This window comes from Dendrobates tinctorius, unplaced genomic scaffold, assembly GCF_039654945.1.
Source record: "Dendrobates tinctorius isolate UK_male_01 unplaced genomic scaffold, ASM3965494v1 ptg000250l, whole genome shotgun sequence".
In the NCBI taxonomy this organism is placed as follows: domain Eukaryota; kingdom Metazoa; phylum Chordata; class Amphibia; order Anura; family Dendrobatidae; genus Dendrobates; species Dendrobates tinctorius.
The window spans coordinates 26,297,278-26,314,702 of NW_027361917.1; the positions used below are offsets into that span (position 1 = coordinate 26,297,278).

Below are 17,425 nucleotides of genomic sequence, written 5' to 3' on the forward strand. Positions count from 1 at the left end.
GCGGTATGGCCCTGGGCTCCAGCAGGAGCCCAGCACGGCCGACGCCAGATTCCGGCTCCCGGCAGGCTCCGCCCCCCCCGTCTTCCTCTTCCTGTACCAGCGCTATCTTGGTGCTCCAGGAGGCCAGAGCAGGACCACGCCCACCACTTCCGGACAGGGATTTCATAAGGCTTCTAGGCAGTGGCAGGGGCTGTTCACCTCGCTCTCTCTCATCAGTCTTTGGACGGCGGCTGCGGCAGGGACACAGGTCACGGGTATGTGAGTACTGCACTACAGGTTGCTCCCTCACTCCGCTCTCTACCCCCGACGGTCGGCACCAGGTAAAGCCTGTCAGTATGCCCAAGGAAGAGCAGTCCCGCTCCTAAGCTTCAGTGACCTTGGTCAAATATTTTGTATGTACCAAATGCAATGTCAGGCTTCCTTCAGGTCAGTCCTCGCCACTCTGCTCAGATTGCAGCAGACCTACGGTGTCACCCACGCCAGGTGTCACCCAGGTGCAGCCCCCCGCTTTGCCAGCCAGAGCTCCCACATTACCCCTGGAGCAGGTGGAAGCCACCTTGCCTGCCGCCTAGGGGCCATCCATCGCCACGGGAGACAGCAAGTGTCCAGGATGGGCCTCTTATCAAAGTCCGTGGTCGACCTTACCAAGGTATCACAGACCTTGGTAACGGTGCTTAACAGATTGCCACTTCAGACTCCAGTGGACACAGGACCACCAAAGGAGCCTCCTTTTGAGCCTTCTAGAGGCCGTAAAAGGTTTAGACAGGACCACCAACCCAGGTCCCCTTCTCACTCCATCTCACCGCCAGAATTCCTCTGGCCGTCCTCATCCCTGGAATCAGGCGAGGCATTATCAGAAAGACACTCAGAGGAGGGTTCTGAGTACAGGCCAGAACAGTCCCAGGTCAAGGATATGGTTCAGGGCCTCATTGCCGCAGTCAATGAGACTTTTAACATTGGGGACACCACATCAAAACCTAATGATCAGGTTTTTTCGTTTAAGTGTCATAAGTCCCCATCTAGGGTCCAGACTCGCTACCAATACAGTCCACCCACTCGCCAGTGGGGCAGCCATAAAAGATTCCAATGATAGGAGGATAGAATCCCTGGCAAAATCCGCCTTTGAGGCAGCAGCCGCTACATTGTGTCCAGCCTTCGCCTCAACCTGGGTAGCTAAGTTTGTTACAGAATGGGCCAAACAGCTTAGACAGGGCATATTGGCCGGGGCACCACCAGCAGAACTGGCTGAGTTCGCAGATCAAATCTTTCATGCCGGGAGGTATATGGTATCAGCAGCCCTGGATGCTGCGTCTTGCGCAGCTCAAGCATCCAGTAACATGGTAGCCATCCGGCCGACGGTCTGGCTAAAGGCTTGGCAGGCTGATTTGTCCTCAGAAATCACTGTCCAATCTGCCGTTTCAGGGCACCCGGCTCTTTGGGTCAATGTTAGATCAAATCATTAAGGATGCAACGAGGGGGGGTACAAGCTCCCTTCTCCCTCAGACCAAACCTCGTCGATATGTTTTCAAATGTAGGGCTCAGCCCTTTCGCCGTACCCCAGCGACAGGCACTTATTGCTCAGGGCCCGCAGAGGTCGCAAGCACCGAGAGATAGGAGGAAGGTATCATTTCGGGCCACCCCGTCATGGCATTCCCGCAGTTCCAACAGCAGAGCTACCAGGTCAGGGCCGGGCAGAGCCACTTCAGCCTGACGCCAGCAGGGAGTCCAACTCCCTTCCCAGTACCTCTCACAGACTAGGAGGCCACCTTCCCCTCTTCAGAGATGTCTGGCAGAATTCAGTAGAGGATATCTGGGTAAAGGAGGCAGTATCAGCAGGATGCAAGATAGACTTCAATGCGCTTCCACGAGATCGCTTCTTTCTATCGCAGCCACCAAAAGACGCGGCTATGGCTCTAGGTTTTTTTTGCGGCAATCAACTCTCTCCTCAACGCAGGAGTAATCGTCCCCGTTCCCGAGCAGGAGCGTTTTACCGGCTTTTACTCAAACCTGTTTGTGATACCAAAAAAGGATGGCTCAGTTCGTCCCACACTAGACCTCAAAAGGCTAAACAGATGGGTCCGCTTACACCATTTCAGGATGGAATCGCTTCGGTCGGTAATTACGTCTATGGAGGATCAGGAATTCCTATGTTCCATAGATATCCGGGACGCCTACCTACACGTCCCCATTTTTCAGGGACATCAGAGGTTTCTGCATTTTGCTGTCCAAAAGCAGCATTTCCAGTTTGTGGCCCTGCCATTTGGGCTGGCAACAGCCCCCAGAATTTTTACAAAGATTATGGCAGCGATGGTAGCTATATTAAGGGTCGGAGGCATAATGTTAGTACCATATCTCGACGATATTCTCGTCAAGGCGCCCTCCTTCGCTCAGGCCCAGGAAAATCTAGCGGTAGTTTTAAACATGCTCTCCTGGTTTGGTTGGATCATAAACGGAGAAATCCCACCTAACGCCAACACAACGCCTAGAATTCTTAGGAATGGTAATCGACACCCGCCGCTCAAGGGTCTTTCTCCCAGAAAGAAAGTGGATTACCCTCCAGCAGGGAATTCGCTCTCTGTTGAAATTCCGGCTTCTATCCTTTCGCGCTGCCATGAGAGTCTTGGGAAGAATGCTGGCAGCTTCAGAGGCGATACCCTTTGCCCTGTTTCCTTCCAGGATACTGCAGAGGAACATCCTCCTTCAGTGGGACAGGTCCATCTCTTCGCTGGATCGCCCCTTCCTCCCCTCCATTCAGACCAGGGAGTCCCTCAAGTGGTGGTTGACCTCCCCCTTGTTCATCTGGGACGGCCTTTTCCCCCTGTCCACTGGCAGGTAGTAACTACAGATGCCAGTCTCATGGGCTGGGGTGCGGTATCCCGCCACCTGACTGTCTAGGGACAATGGTCGAGGCAGGAATCCTCACAATCAATCAACATTCTAGAACTGAGGGCGGTCTTTCTAGCACTTCTACATTAGGAAAGATACCTCAACAACCAGCCAGTCTGGATTCAGACGGACAACGCCACGGTGGTGGCATACATCAATCACCAAGGGGGAACCAGAAGTCCCCGGGCACTGGCCGAGGTATCCAGAGTTTTCAACTGGGCAGAAACCGCAATTTCGGCAGTTTACATTCCTGGCACAGACAACACGGCCGCCGACTTCCTCAGTCGGGAGGGGCTCGCGGCAGGGGAATGGTCCTCACACCAGGAAGTGTTCTGTCAGATATGCCAGCTATGGGGGACTCCAGATATGGACCTCCTGGCATCGCGACAGAACAGGAGGGTCCAACAGTTTGTCTCAAGATACTGCGATCCTCTAGCAATAGGGGTCGACGCGCTGGTCATTCCCTGGACACAGTTCAGACTCCCTTACCTGTTCCCTCCCCTTCCTCTCCTTCCCAGGCTGCTAAAGAAGATCAAGGCGGAAGGGGTGCTGGTCATATTGGTCGCCCCGTACTGGCCCAGGAGGGCCTGATTAGCAGAAATTATCAATCTTCTCACAGGCACCCCCTGGAGACTCCCCGACAGACCAGATCATCTGGCTCAGGGGTCATTTTACCACCCGAATTCTCGGGTGCTCAATTTGACTGCATGGCCGTTGAAACCACAAAACTGAGCAGTGGGTTTTTCGGATCGAGTCATTAATACAATGATCCAGGCTAGGAAGCCTTCCTCTTCCAGGGTCTATTATCGAGCCTGGAAAGCCTATTGTGGCTGGTGTGAGTCTAATCACGTCACACCTATGCCCTGTTCCCTGCCATCTGTCCTAGCTTTTCTCCAGGCAGGGTTAGGTGGCAGTCTGGCCCTAAGTTCCTTGAAAGGCCAGGTTTCTGCTCTCTCTATTCTTTTTCAAAAGAATTTGGCCTCCCGCTTACAGGTTAAGACCTTTCTGCAAGGAGTGGCATATGCGGCCCCTCCTTACAGATCCCCTGTGGCTCCATGGTATCTTAAGATGGTCTTGGAAGCCTTGACAGTTTCACCCTTTGAACCCCTACAGGAAGCTCCCATGTCTTTGTTGTCCCGGAAGGTGGTATTTCTCGTAGCCATCACCTCTGTTAGGCGGGTTTCAGAATTAGCGGCATTGTCCTGTTGTCCTCCATTCCTAATTATGCACCAGGACAAGGTTGTTTTGCGGCCTCCTAACTTTCTTCCCAAGGAGGTATCGGCCTTCCACCTGAACGAGGATATAATCCGTCATTTTGTCCCGCTCCAACCCATCCTCTTGAGCGTTCTGTGAATAAGCTAGACCTGGTGCCAGGTCGATAAGGATCTATCTAGCCAGGACCGCTCCTTTCAGGAAGGCGGACTCGCTCTTTGTTATCCCCAATGGGGTGAGAAGAGGCCTGCTGGCCTCTAAGGCAACAATTGCCTGCTGGATCAGAATGGCAATTCTGGAAGCCTACCGGGTAAAGGACAGGGTGTCCCCTGCTGGGGTCAAGGCCCATTCAACCCGGGCGGTGGGCGCCTCTGGGGCGGTACACAACAGGGCATCAGCCATGCAGCTGTGCAAGGCTGCCACATAGTCGTCTGTGCATACCTTTTCAAGGTTCTATAAGGTCCATACCTATGCTTCAGCGGACGCCAGCCTAGGCAGAAGAATCTTGCAGGCGGCAGTGGTGAGTTCTCCGACCTGAAGGAAGTTTGTCTTTTCCCACCCCAAGGACTGCTTTTGGGCGTCCCACGGTTCCTGTGTCCCCCAATGAGACGAAAGAGAAAACAGGATTTTGGTTGCTTACCGTAAAATCTGTTTCTTAGAGTCATCATTGGGGTACACAGCGCCCTCCCATGATTTTATTACGTGTAATGAATATATGATGACTTACATGATGATGTCTCCTCCTACTGCTTTTTCACTAACTGATTGTCCTACAGCCGGTCGGAGGGGTGTATACTGCAGAGGCAGAGTTAACATTTTTTTCATGCATAGTGTCAACCTCCTAGTGACAGCAGCACACACCCACGGTTCCTGTGTCCCCCAAATGAAGACTCTTAAGAAACAGATTTTACGGTAAGCAACCAAAATCCTGTTTTATATGCTTTATTGCCTGCTCATGCTGCTGTAAAGGTGCTTGGATCCAACCAGCCTTAGTGTCCATTTCTCTCATGCTGCAGTGGCAAAGCTGACTTGCTAGCGCATCTAGAGCAGTGGTTCCCAATCTCCAGTCCTTGCGGACCCCAACAGGTCATGTTTTCAGGATTTCCATAGTGTCACACGTGAGAGAATTCCTGATGCCTTGATGATACTTCCATCACCTGTGAAATACTAAGGAAATCCTGGAATCATGACCTGTTGGGGGTCCGCTAGGACTGGAGTTTGGGAACCACTGATCTAAAGAGACAGTCCTCAGTTAGGACCAGTAGCACGACCATGCCACTAACCCAAATTGTCAGTCTTCGGGAGTGTAATAACCAACAGCAAAGTGGAAAGCCAGGGACAGAGAGAAGAGGGCTCCTCAAGATACATCTTGAGATCATCCCTTTAGCTCTGAAACACTTTCCAGCTTAAATTAAAGGAACTTGTCATCAGATTTATGCTGCATAAACCACAGTCTACATGAATCAGAGCCTAGAATCAATGAAACTGGCCAGGTCATTTTCAGACTAGTCAGGTCACGACCTAAAGTACCCAACTGCAGCATTTCAGAGTAAAAACATGCCTGCAATCTCGGGACCAGGCTCTTCAGTTAGATGTTTTCCCTTTAATTGGATGTATAGCTACATTTCTTAAAGTTTTTTTTTTTTTGTTTGTTTCCGGTAAATAAAGTTAATCATTATGTTATAGAAAGTTTTGCATTTTTCTAATCTGTATATTTAATTTATGTACAGTTATGGCCAAGAGTTTTGAGACTGACACAAATTTTTGTTTTTACAAAGCTTGCTGCTTCAATTTTTATAGTAGGTTTTTTATGAAGTGATTAGATGAATTGCTCATGTAAATAAATTGTTTATCAGATCATTAAGAAGGAGGTCTAGTTGCTGTGAAGACCGCTTCAGAGAGCCCAAGAAAGTCCAGCAACTGCTTGGACTGTCTCCTAAGGAAGATTCTGCTACGGAATCTGTTTAACACCAGTGCAGAGCTTGCTCTCGAATTGCAGCAGGCAGGTGTCAGTACATCTGCACGCACACATTGAGACAAAGGTTTTTGGAGACTGGCCTGGTGTCAAGAAGGGCAGCTAATAAGCCTTTTTTCTTCAAAATCAGGAAGTACAGGAATTGGACTCCAAACGACAGGAGTAATCATATTTCCTCTTCACGTTTTTTTGACATCTGGAAAAATTATTGTTCGGAGAGTGCCATCATCAGTTATGTTGAGATGCCAACAGTAAAGTGAGACCATCCATGTGAAGGCTTGCTTTTTAACGAAGATATGTCTGGATTTGAACGTACTAAGGAGCCCTATGTTGAGTTCTCGGAGAAGTCACTGGCCAATAAAGCGACTGGCTGGAATGGTCTGGTCGCCAGGTCCTATGCAGGAGGGCAGACGGCATAATTGAAAGACAGAAGAATAGTCAGGAAACAAGTCAAGGTGAGAACAGGGATACCAAGCTAAAAAGGAGCTTAACATTTTAATAGGGTGTAGTGCTGTCCCATTGCCCAAAGCAGGGAGCTGGATACTCCAGCTGTACAGCAGACGCTCACGCTGCCAAACTAGAAGGCACCACAGGTCCCAAGCAACCTTATTTCAGTGACCGGGCAGAGTCCCCACACTGCTCAGAGCTTCTGCTCCCAATGTCTCCTTCATCACTAGTACTGTCCACATCATGAATCCTGCAGTGCCTGGTGACAGAAGTAGCAGGAGCAAGTCTATGAGGAGATGTTTGACTGTCACAAGGAAAATGTGATGACTAAGTGGCTCAGTAAATAAAACCGTGACATTTTGGGCCAATGAACAGCAAACTCCCCAGGCCTCAATTTCATTGAGAACCTGTAGTCAATCCCCAAAAAGTGAGAGGACCAATAAAAACACAGAGAATGTGATAAACTCCAAGCACTGATTAGACAAGGATGGGTTGTCATCAGTCACAGTTTGGCCGTGAAACTGATATCCAGCTGCCAAAGTGACTTGTATAGTGCCTTTGAAAAATAAGGGTCAATACTGTGTATATTGAGTCATTATATAAACTTAAAATGCATATTGCCTCTTCAGAGATGGAGGACTTGAACTCTATAGCGCCACCTGTTGGAAGCAGCAATCCTACAGGTGATTATTGACCCTTTAACGAGTCTTGCAGTATGACTTTGGATAAAAGCCAAATCAGAATCTCAATATGCAGACACAGTGTTTCAAGGTATTGCCCCTCGTCAGTGCAAACTATGAGATCTGATTTGGCTAGGTGAGAAGCTCTGGATTGAGGTATAAACTTAATGGATTTGTAAAAAAAAAAAGTAAAAACTTATAAAATGCTGATAATTGTACTTCCGTAACTAGAGAAACCTCCAACTAAAAGGTCTAATAACACTGAAGTGAAAAGCCTAAATTTGCGTCAGTATCAAAAGTTTTGGCCACAATTGTATAACGTTTACTTTCCAATTTCTCTGCTTCCAGTTATGGAATAGGACTCTACTGAGCCTGATGATCATAGTTTCTGTGCTAATGCACTATACCAGGGCGGACATGCCATTGGTGCAACCTGTGGAGCTGTACAGGTGCCCAAGAACTAAGGGGGGTGCTTCTAACCACGAAGCAGGTAGAATTGTGCATTATGATGGCCTATTGGACTGAGAAGGGCCCATATATTCTTGCACAGCGGCGTCTCCTGTCTGCGTCCGCCCTGTACAATGCGAAGTGTAACACACAGCAAACGTTTAGGGAAATGTTATCTTATATTACTTCCTACTGTCGCCAGACAAGTACAGAAGCCAAAATCTTTAAAGAGAACTTAAGGGAGTAAAATACAGACGGGGCCATTGGTGCTGTCCTTCTGATTAAAATGATGCTTCAGGTGAAGGAATCCATTTTGTAGCGTTTCTTTAATCTGTGTTTTGAAGTTTCCTTGTATTTATATATTCGTGCATTGGGTTGGGCCTGTGGGTAGGGTCTTCAGCTTTGTTCCGTCCCCGCCGCTGTGTCTGGGTGTCTTTCTTTTGCACCATCCTATCCGCGGGCGGCGCTTGTGCAGATTGAGTTATTGAAGTCTTCGGGAAAATGGCGCAGCCAGCTGCTCGTCCCACCAGCGCCATTTTACTGAAGCTCACTATTAGGCCACATTCACACGTTCAGTATTTTACCTCAGTATCTCTAAGCCAAAACAAGGAGTGGTTGATAAATGCAGAAGTGGTGAAGTGTTTCTATTCTACTTTTGCTCTGACTGTTCCACTCCTGGTTTTATCTTACAAATCCTGAGGTAAAAAAAACTCTCCAAATACTGAATATGTGGACGTGACCTTAGTCTTAGCTGCAGGCAGCTCTTGTGCAGATTGGTATAGTGGTAGGTTTCAGTAAAAAGGTGCCGGTGGCACTGAGCATTATACATGTGTGCAACCACCAGCACCATTTTCCTGAAGACTTCCAAGAGCTTAATCTGCACATGCACTGTCCGCGGCTAGGACAATGCCGGCGGGAAGTTATAAATGAAGAAGAAAGACACCTAGACACAGCAGAGGGGATAGAACAAAGCTGAAGACCCCACCCATAGGCCCACCCCAACGCACAAAGATGTACAAATACAAGGAGACCTCAACCAAGGATTAAAGAAAATCTACAAAACAGATTTCTTCACCCCAGGTATCAGTATGACAGTGCCAATATGGCTCTGTCTGTACTTTACTTAGTAAAATGCAGCTGACAGGTTCCCTTTTAAAATGAACTGAACTTTCAATCAAGTTAACCTAAATCATTATCACAGGCGACTATAATAAACTTTGTAATATTAGAGAAGTCCGCTTCCTTCCCCACTTACGAGTCACTTATTCCCTCCCTCCTGCCCTCTGAATTCACCAGCCACTGTGACAAAGCAGCTCCAGTCCTTTGCAGATGTCTTATGACAGCCTGTTACTCTCTATGGAGGGGAGAAGAGGAGCAGGGAAGGGAACGCACAAAGGCAGACAGAAGAACCTTCTGCAGATCTGTAACACCTCCTGAACCTCCTATCAGCTGATTCAGGTAGAGACCACTCCGCTCTGCCACAAGCCCTATGTGTGGCTGCAGCTTGTCGGTCTGGAGGGCAGGCATTCCCCGCTATGATGTGCTGTCTGTGGGAGAAGTCACGGCAGTGTGTCTCCTCCCATCAGTTCCCTGTGGATTGCTGGTTACAGATAGGGCATGCATAGGGTAAAAGTGGTGAGAATGTAGGATGTAAGTCATAATGGCCAGGAATGGTGTTATTCCTCATGTACACACACAACACCTTATTCTGAATAGTTATTTGAAAGCACAGTTACCCTTTCAGTAGGTCCTTGCAGTGCCAGCTACCTGTGTCCACATCTCCGATATATGTAATTGTACTCAGTGTTGTGTAGATTAGCAGAAATAGGTAATGACAAAAAATGTAGTGATGTAATGGCACAATACAAGTATAGTGTGCTTGAAAAAAATATTCATACCCCATGAACTGTTACATTCTTCACACTACACTCAAACTGAAATGTTTATTGGGATTTTAAGCGATATGCCAACACAAAGGAGCAAGTGTGAAGTGTAAAGGAGATTATATATGGATTTCTAACTTATTTAAAAAATGTAGAAATCTGAAAACTGTGATGTGCATTTGTATACAGCACTCTGTAGTCTGATACCCTTAAATAAACTGAATTATTGCCTCCAGAAGTCATATAATAATTGGAGGCCACCTGTGTGTAATTTATTATCAGATTAATTACAGCTGTTCTGTGAAGGCCTCAGATTTTCGAGAATATTAGGGATCATACAGCATCATGAAAGCCAAGGAACATTGATCTTGAAATGGCTGAAGAAATATAAGAGGGTGCGAGTGACGACAGCGGTTTTGCGCTCTTGCGCTTCTATGGGTCTGACCCGTAGAAGCACAATAGCGCGAAACGGCCGTCGTCACTCGCACACTCCATCTCCCATTCTCCCCGTGGATAAGCTGTGAACCGCTTGCTCAATAACATATGGACTTTTAACTGGTGAGTGCCACCTTATATTTCTTTAGCCATTTCAGGATCAATGCTCTTTTTTTTTTCCATTGGTGTGCACCCGAAGTGATGGTTCACATATGCTGGTCATGGTGCATAAAGCCCCCGTTACACACTGCGATATCGCTGTAAAGTCACCGATTTTGTGACGTTACAGCGATATTGCTAGCGATATCGCTGCATGTGATATTTACCTCCGACCAGCTCCCCCGCTGATTATCGCTGATCGCGCGAGAAGCTGCTGGCTCATTCCTCGTCGGCCACTTCCTGCGGCGCGTCCTGCTGTGACGACGAGAGACGCGTGGAGCCGGGCGGGAGGACACAGGATCGCCGAGTCTGACAGGTAAGTAGCGACCCCCGTCCCCTGCGATGTCGCTGGTGAGATCTGCCTGAGTGGCAGCTCACTAGCGACCACCTAGCGATGTACCAGCGATCCTGACCGCGTCATATCGCTGGTCGGGATCGCTGGTGAGTTGCTAGGTGTAACGGTACCCTTAAGCAATGGCGCACCTTGCAAAGTTGGCGTCTGTGGTCTCCCTGCGGTGCAGCTTCTTTTTCTTTGCATATATAAAGCCAAGGAACACACCAGACAGGTCAGGTATAAATTTGTGAAGAAGAGTAAATTGGGGTTTAGGGTATTAAAAAAAAAAAAAAAATAAATATCCCAAACTCTGAACATCTCACGTAGCATTGTTCAATCCATTATCCAAAAATGGAAGAAGGATGGCACAACTGCAAACCTACCAAGACATGGTTGTCCACCTAAATTGACATCCCAAGCGAGAAGAGCAAAAATTAGAGAGGTAACCAATAGGCTCGTGATCACTCTGGAGGAGATGCAGAAATCTCCAGCTCAGGGGGGAGGAATTTGTCCACTGGACAATTATTAGTCGTATATTCCAGAAATCGGGCCTTTATGAAAAAGTGGCAGGAAGATAGACATTTTTTAAAGCAAGCCACAAGCAGTCCTCTTTACAATTTACAAAAATACATGTTTAAGACACAGCTAGCATGTGGAAGAAGGTGCTCTGGTTAGATGAGAACAAAGTAGACCTTTTTGCGGTAAATGCAAAATGTAGCAGGAAACAAACACTGCACATCACCCTGAAAACACCATCCCAGCCATGAAACGTGGTGGCAGCATTTTACTGTGGGGATACTTTTCTTCAGCAGGGACAGGGAAGCTGGCCAGAGTTGATGGGAAGGTGGAAGCAGCTAACTGCAAGTCAATAGAGACTGCAAAAGACTTGAAAGTAAACATGCAACCAAAGCTACAATGAAATGGTTTAAATGAAAGCATATTCATGTGTGCGAATGGCTCAGGCACAGTCCAGACCTAAATCCCCTTTGGAATCTGTGGCAAGACTTGAAAATTGCTTTTCTCAGACACTTTTCATCCAATCTCACTGAGCTAGAGCTTCTTTGATAGAAGAATGGACAAACATTTCAGCCTCCAGATGTTCAAAGCTGGTAGAGACATACCCCAAAAGACTTGCATCAGTAATTGTAGGAAAAGGTGGTGCTACAAAAGTATTGACATGGGGGCTGAATACAAATGCACGTCACAATCTTCAGATCATATTTTTAAAATGTTTAAAAAAAACCTTGTATCATTTCCTTTACACGTCACAAATACTTGTTACGGTACTTTGTGTTGGTATATCACATAAAATGCATTAAAAAAGTTTGTGGGTGTAATGTGAAACAATGTGGAAAAGTTCACAGGGTATGAATTCTTTTTCAAGGCACTGTAAGCTACTCTGGTTGCAACTCTGAACACCTGCCTATTATGTGGCACTTTCCACAGTATGTCCTTATCTATGTGTAGACTGATAAGTGTATTTGATTTCTGCTTACTTTTCCTATCCTTATTTGTAATCCTGTTGTAGAGTAAATTGAATGTGAAAATAAACCTTTGTATATTTTCCTGTTTGCATAAATTCTGTTCAGCATTGATATTTCACATGTTTATTGTGTTAACTGTGAATTGTTAATTGTGAAACCGTGTAATACAGGTTATTATTGGATTATGCTGAGACCACTTGAAAGGAGTCCTCTGTGAAAATGGTGAAGCTTGTAGTAGGAATAAGGTACTGTTTAATGCATGTGATTGTTATATTTCTATTCCTGATGTTATCTTGCTAATATGCTATATTACTATATTATACTTTGATAATTAAAGAGGTATTTCACTTTTAGAAACCTGGTCCCCAAACAATCACATACTATTAAAAAAAACAAACAAACAAACAAATACAGCTGGTACTTGACGCCAGCACCCTTCCATTGCACTGGTCTTTGTGTTTAGGCTGTAGCGTTGAAGTAACCTCGACTGCTCACATCACTGTTACAGCCGATCGCTGAGCTCCTCAGCTCTGGACCCAGGGAGGGTGAGTACTATCTGTAAATGGATCTGATCGTTTGGGAACCACTTTTATAAAAGTGGCAAACATCTCTAAAAAGGCCCTGCCAGCTCTCCTGATAATTGTTTATTTTAGTAAATGCCTATGTTCACATGATGTAATTCTGTAGCATCTTTTTTGAGGCCTCTTCTGCAGATCCCCTAGTAGGGCTCCTTCACACACATGCTTTTTTTTCTGCACTTGTGTTCTCCAGGAATAGAAAAAAAAAAAGAAAACATCAATATGAAAAAACTTTAATACCTGCAAAGGGAATTCTATGTAATGTGAGAGCAGCATGATGTAGGGACAGAGACCCTGATTCCATGGATTTGTCCCTTGCATGTTGGTATTGTAATACAACCACTGTTTTCTCTGCTGCAGTGCTCTGAATACTGAGCCCTATATAATAACCTCTCCCACACCACTGATTGGCTGCTTTCTGTCAATGCACAGTGTAAACAGAAATCTGCCAATCAGTGGTGGGGGCGGGGTTACTCAGAGCAGTTGACCTTGTCCTGTAGTGATAAAATCCTAATAAAGTGCTGATTTTATTGAAACAACAAACAGCCCAGTATGTGACACATCACTGGAATCTGGATTTCAGCCCTTACATTATACTGCTCTCAAATTATATAGCAAAAACCTTGTGACAAATTCCCTTTTGATTAGAAAAATCAATTTTTGTCAATAGAGGTAATCACTATTACAACGGACTATTGCTGTAACCTGACAACCTTTACTATATACTGCCACGCTATCGTCATGTTTTTTCTTTTTTTTTTTCTTTGGGGGGAGGGTGGTTACGGTCTTCAGCTCGATTACATGCCTTGGCGGATGAACTGTAATAAGATCGATGATGTGATAGCTTAGATGGCTATGTCCACCAGGGTCTTCTCTGCCGTTATCTTGATAACATCAATCCATTGGGTTGCTGGTCTTCCTCTGGGTCATTTGCTATAGCACATGCTCACTGACACCTGCCCCAATATTGAAGGACCGATTTCTATCAGGACAGCATCATTTCAGTATACTAAAGCAATTACTTCCCTAGACAAAGTGAATGTGATTTTGCCTATTAAAGGTATTAAGGCATTTATTAATAATGACATTTTCCTTTTTTTTTTTCTATTCTCGGAGAAATTAACTACTCTAATCTACCAGTGTAATGAGGAGGAGGAGCTGAGTAGACTGATAGAGTTTTGAGGGAGAAGATTCCGCGTAATTTTATTTCATTTAAACCCATATAATTCTGGACTTGGCAGTCAGGCGGGTGGGCCTAAGAAGTGATTGACAGCCAAATCTATATGCATGCAAGTTCATACAGGGAAGGATGCAGTTATGGACTGACACCTCCCACTGGACTGCTAAGCCAGACTGAGCATAGATAAGTTATACTGTATATACTCATGTATAAGCCGAGTTTTTCACTTTTTTTGTGTGCTGAAAACGCCACCCCCCTTGGCTTATACACGAGTCTTTGTATCAGAAGACGGCAGGTGAGGGGGATCGACGGAGCAGCAGGTCACAGGAGACAGGATCCCGCGGCGGTGGCTAAAGCCTGTGCCTGCTGCTAAAGAGAAATTATTATTCACTGCACTGGCAATGAATATTCATTTCTCTTATAGCGCGTGAACAGTTACAGCCACAGCTGCCGGCTTTCAGCAGCAACTGTTATGATTGAGTCACCGAGGAGGAAAAAACAAAAATGCAAGCCCAGCCCAGAAAATCAGAGAGGTTGGAAACCAGCGGACCGCAGACCCCTAATCCCATCACACAACCAGCAGTAGCCGTGGAGTGCTCCCACGGTGATCCCAGACACCTCGTCACAGCCGGAGATCTAAACAAGCCCAAAGAGAGAAAAGGGAAAAACTGACTGCCCCAGAGCAGACCCCAAAGCAATAGGCAGCCCCCAACATATAATGACGGTGAAGCAAGATGAAAACACTAACACAGATAGAAAGATAGGATGAGCAAACGATGGGGCCCAAGCTAACTAAAAAGGACAGGACAGAAAAGCTGCTGTCTGCAATCCGAGAAAACCCTGCCAAAAATATTACCAAGACAACTGATAAGCAAAAAGGACCCTGAAGTCACTAGACTTCAAACCCTATATCAGCACTCAGAATATTCTGAAAGCAGAGCAAAAGAGAGCACTGATCAAGGAATAAGAATCCAGCACACCCCCAGCCGGGGATGGCTGAACTCAGAAAACAAGGTAAACAAAACCAAAACTAATAAGTTCAATAGCAGAGCAAAAACTTATCTTTGGGACAGAAATCAGACTGGTCTCCAAGAATCCAGCAGAGAAATCACCAGCCACTCAGAAGGGCGTCGGCTGCCTTATATCCAGTCTGAAGTTCCTGTTACCCAGTCACAATCCACCTGATCAGGTGTTTGGTTTCTTTCATCCAAATCAGCCTCACTACCTTCCTTCACCAGAAGAGGGAGATCCTCGGACACAAAAGGTGAATGAACAGATGAGCTCACAACAAGCAACCAGGCTATGACGGGTGCCCGCTCTTTAAGGTAATGAATATTCAATCCCTTAATGAGCAGCGAAACGTGATCGCTCTGCCTCAGGAGCTGCTGGCAAGAATAAGATGCTGCAAGGGCGCACAGGGAAGGTAAGTAGGATGGTTTTATTTAAGCTTTTCTCTTGGGGCCCACCCTTGCAGATAAGGATGAGGAACCATGCATACAAGGATGGACATAAGGAGAAACGCATACAAAGATGGGTATGTGGAGCCACGCAGGCAAGGATGGGAAATGAGGAGCCACGCAGGCAAGGATGGGAAATGAGGAGCCACGCAGGCAAGTATGGGAAATGAGGAGCCACGCAGACAGGGATGGGAAATGAGGAGCCACGCAGGCAAGGATGGGAAATGAGGAGCCACGCAGGCAAGGATGGGAAATGAGGAGCCACGCAGGCAAGGATGGGAAATGAGGAGCCACGCAGGCAAGGATGGGAAATGAGGAGCCACGCAGGCAAGGATGGGAAATGAGGAGCCACGCAGGCAAGGATGGGAAATGTGGAGCCACGCAGGCAAGGATGGGAAATGTGGAGCCACGCAGGCAAGGATGGGAAATGTGGAGCCACGCAGACAGGGATGGGAATGAGGAGCCACGCAGACAGGGATGGGAATGAGGAGCCACGCAGACAGGGATGGGAATGAGGAGCCACGCAGACAGGGATGGGAATGAGGAGCCACGCAGACGGATGGGAATGTGGAGCCACGCAGACAAGGATGGGAATGAGGAGCCACGCAGACAGGGATGGGAATGAGGAGCCATGCATACCAGGATGGGGATGAGGGGACAATGCATATCTGGCTTATACTAGAGTCAATAAGTTTTCCCAGTTTTTTGTGGCAAAATTAGGTGCCTCAGCTTATACTCGGGTCGGCTTATACACGAGTATATACGGTACTTTATCTTTGCTGATCAAAAAATATTTATGAATTTGCTCAGCCCTTCCTCCTCTTTAAAATGGAAGGTGATAGATTGAACTGGCATTTTCCTATTGCCAGGTTCCCTTATAAATGGGTTGTCAGATATTTTTTAAATTTTGGCTCAAAACAACACCTAATAAATTACCCGTTACTCCCAGTGCTCCTGCAGGGGTGTTGCCATGTTTATAATTCACCTGACTGCTGCCGTCAATCACTGGCTTCATGTGCTGTACATGCGAGCATCACTATTGAGGCAAGTGATTAGCTGCAGTGGTTGTCACTTAAGATAAATGGACATAACATCATTGCTATACGACCAGGTGGGGGCGGAGGCAAAATGAATGAGTAATGGTTACTTTATATTAACATAAGGGTAACACTTTCCTGCTCTTGGGCCTGTTTTTTGTAAATTACAGCCTTTAAGACATACTGTACGTAAAAACTCCATAACAGCAAGCATTTTTAACAAACATTTTGGTTGGTTTTACAGAAATAAAAAAAAAAACTAAAGAAAAATTGCCAGTAACCACAGCCTCACCGGACTTACTGAGGGCTGCTGATTTACTGAGAGGTGGTGCAAATGTGATTTATTATGCAAATGTGTCTCATTTTTGTTAACTGATCTGTTTTATGAAGGAAACACTGGGCTTATATACTTGTTGATACAAATGATGTATTCTTCTGTATCTTGATGTATTTTGCTGTAGCTCATTCAAATTTTAATATATAAAATCTCTTCAGTATTTCTTGTATTTGATTAGTATGGCGCTATGTTTTTCTTATGTGTCATTTATTATTCTAAAAACTAGTGTGTGGTAAATTACACTGCTGAAATAAAATTAAGGGAACACTTAAATCACAAGTCGGATCTTGATGATTGAAAGATTCCAGTTGGAAACCTTTACTGACATGAATTCTGCAATTCAGTGAGAATAAAATGGCGCATCAGCTGTCTCGAAACCTTAAATTGACCAGTTGAGGTGCGTATGCCACCCTATATAGAGTCTGTGTATGACAGTTTGGTCTGAACCATGGATACCAGCATGGTTGAAGTGATTTTGTAGGGCTCTGGCAGTGCTCCTTCTGGCACAGATCATCAGATACCGGTCCTGTTGCTAGATCAATGTCCCGGCATCTCCTCCATGCCCTTCAGATTGTGCTGGGAGACGCAGGAAATCTTCTGTCGATGACTTGTCTGCATGTGTCCTTCCAGGGGAGCAGGGCAACCTAAATTGGGTCTTCATGCTACCAGTTTTGACAAGGACACTAGTAAAACTGTAAACTAGAGAAAAAAACAGTCAAGAAGGATAAGGAGAGAGAAATTATATGTGGCCACCATCTCATTTTGGAGGTTGTCTTATTGCTTTTTTTCCATTATTGCCTATTTGGCGCTTTCATTTGAAACAATACAGATTAAATCGATAGACCATTGCTTATGCTTTGTAAGTGGGCAGAATAATAGTCCTGAAGTTTAATT

At 46.0% G+C, this 17,425-nt stretch overlaps 1 protein-coding gene across 1 annotated transcript in view; it reads left to right on the top strand.

The window, feature by feature from the left end:
• Positions 1-17,425, top strand: part of HNRNPLL (heterogeneous nuclear ribonucleoprotein L like) — a 116,949-nt gene that overhangs the window by 51,477 nt on the left and 48,047 nt on the right. The window lies entirely within an intron of this gene.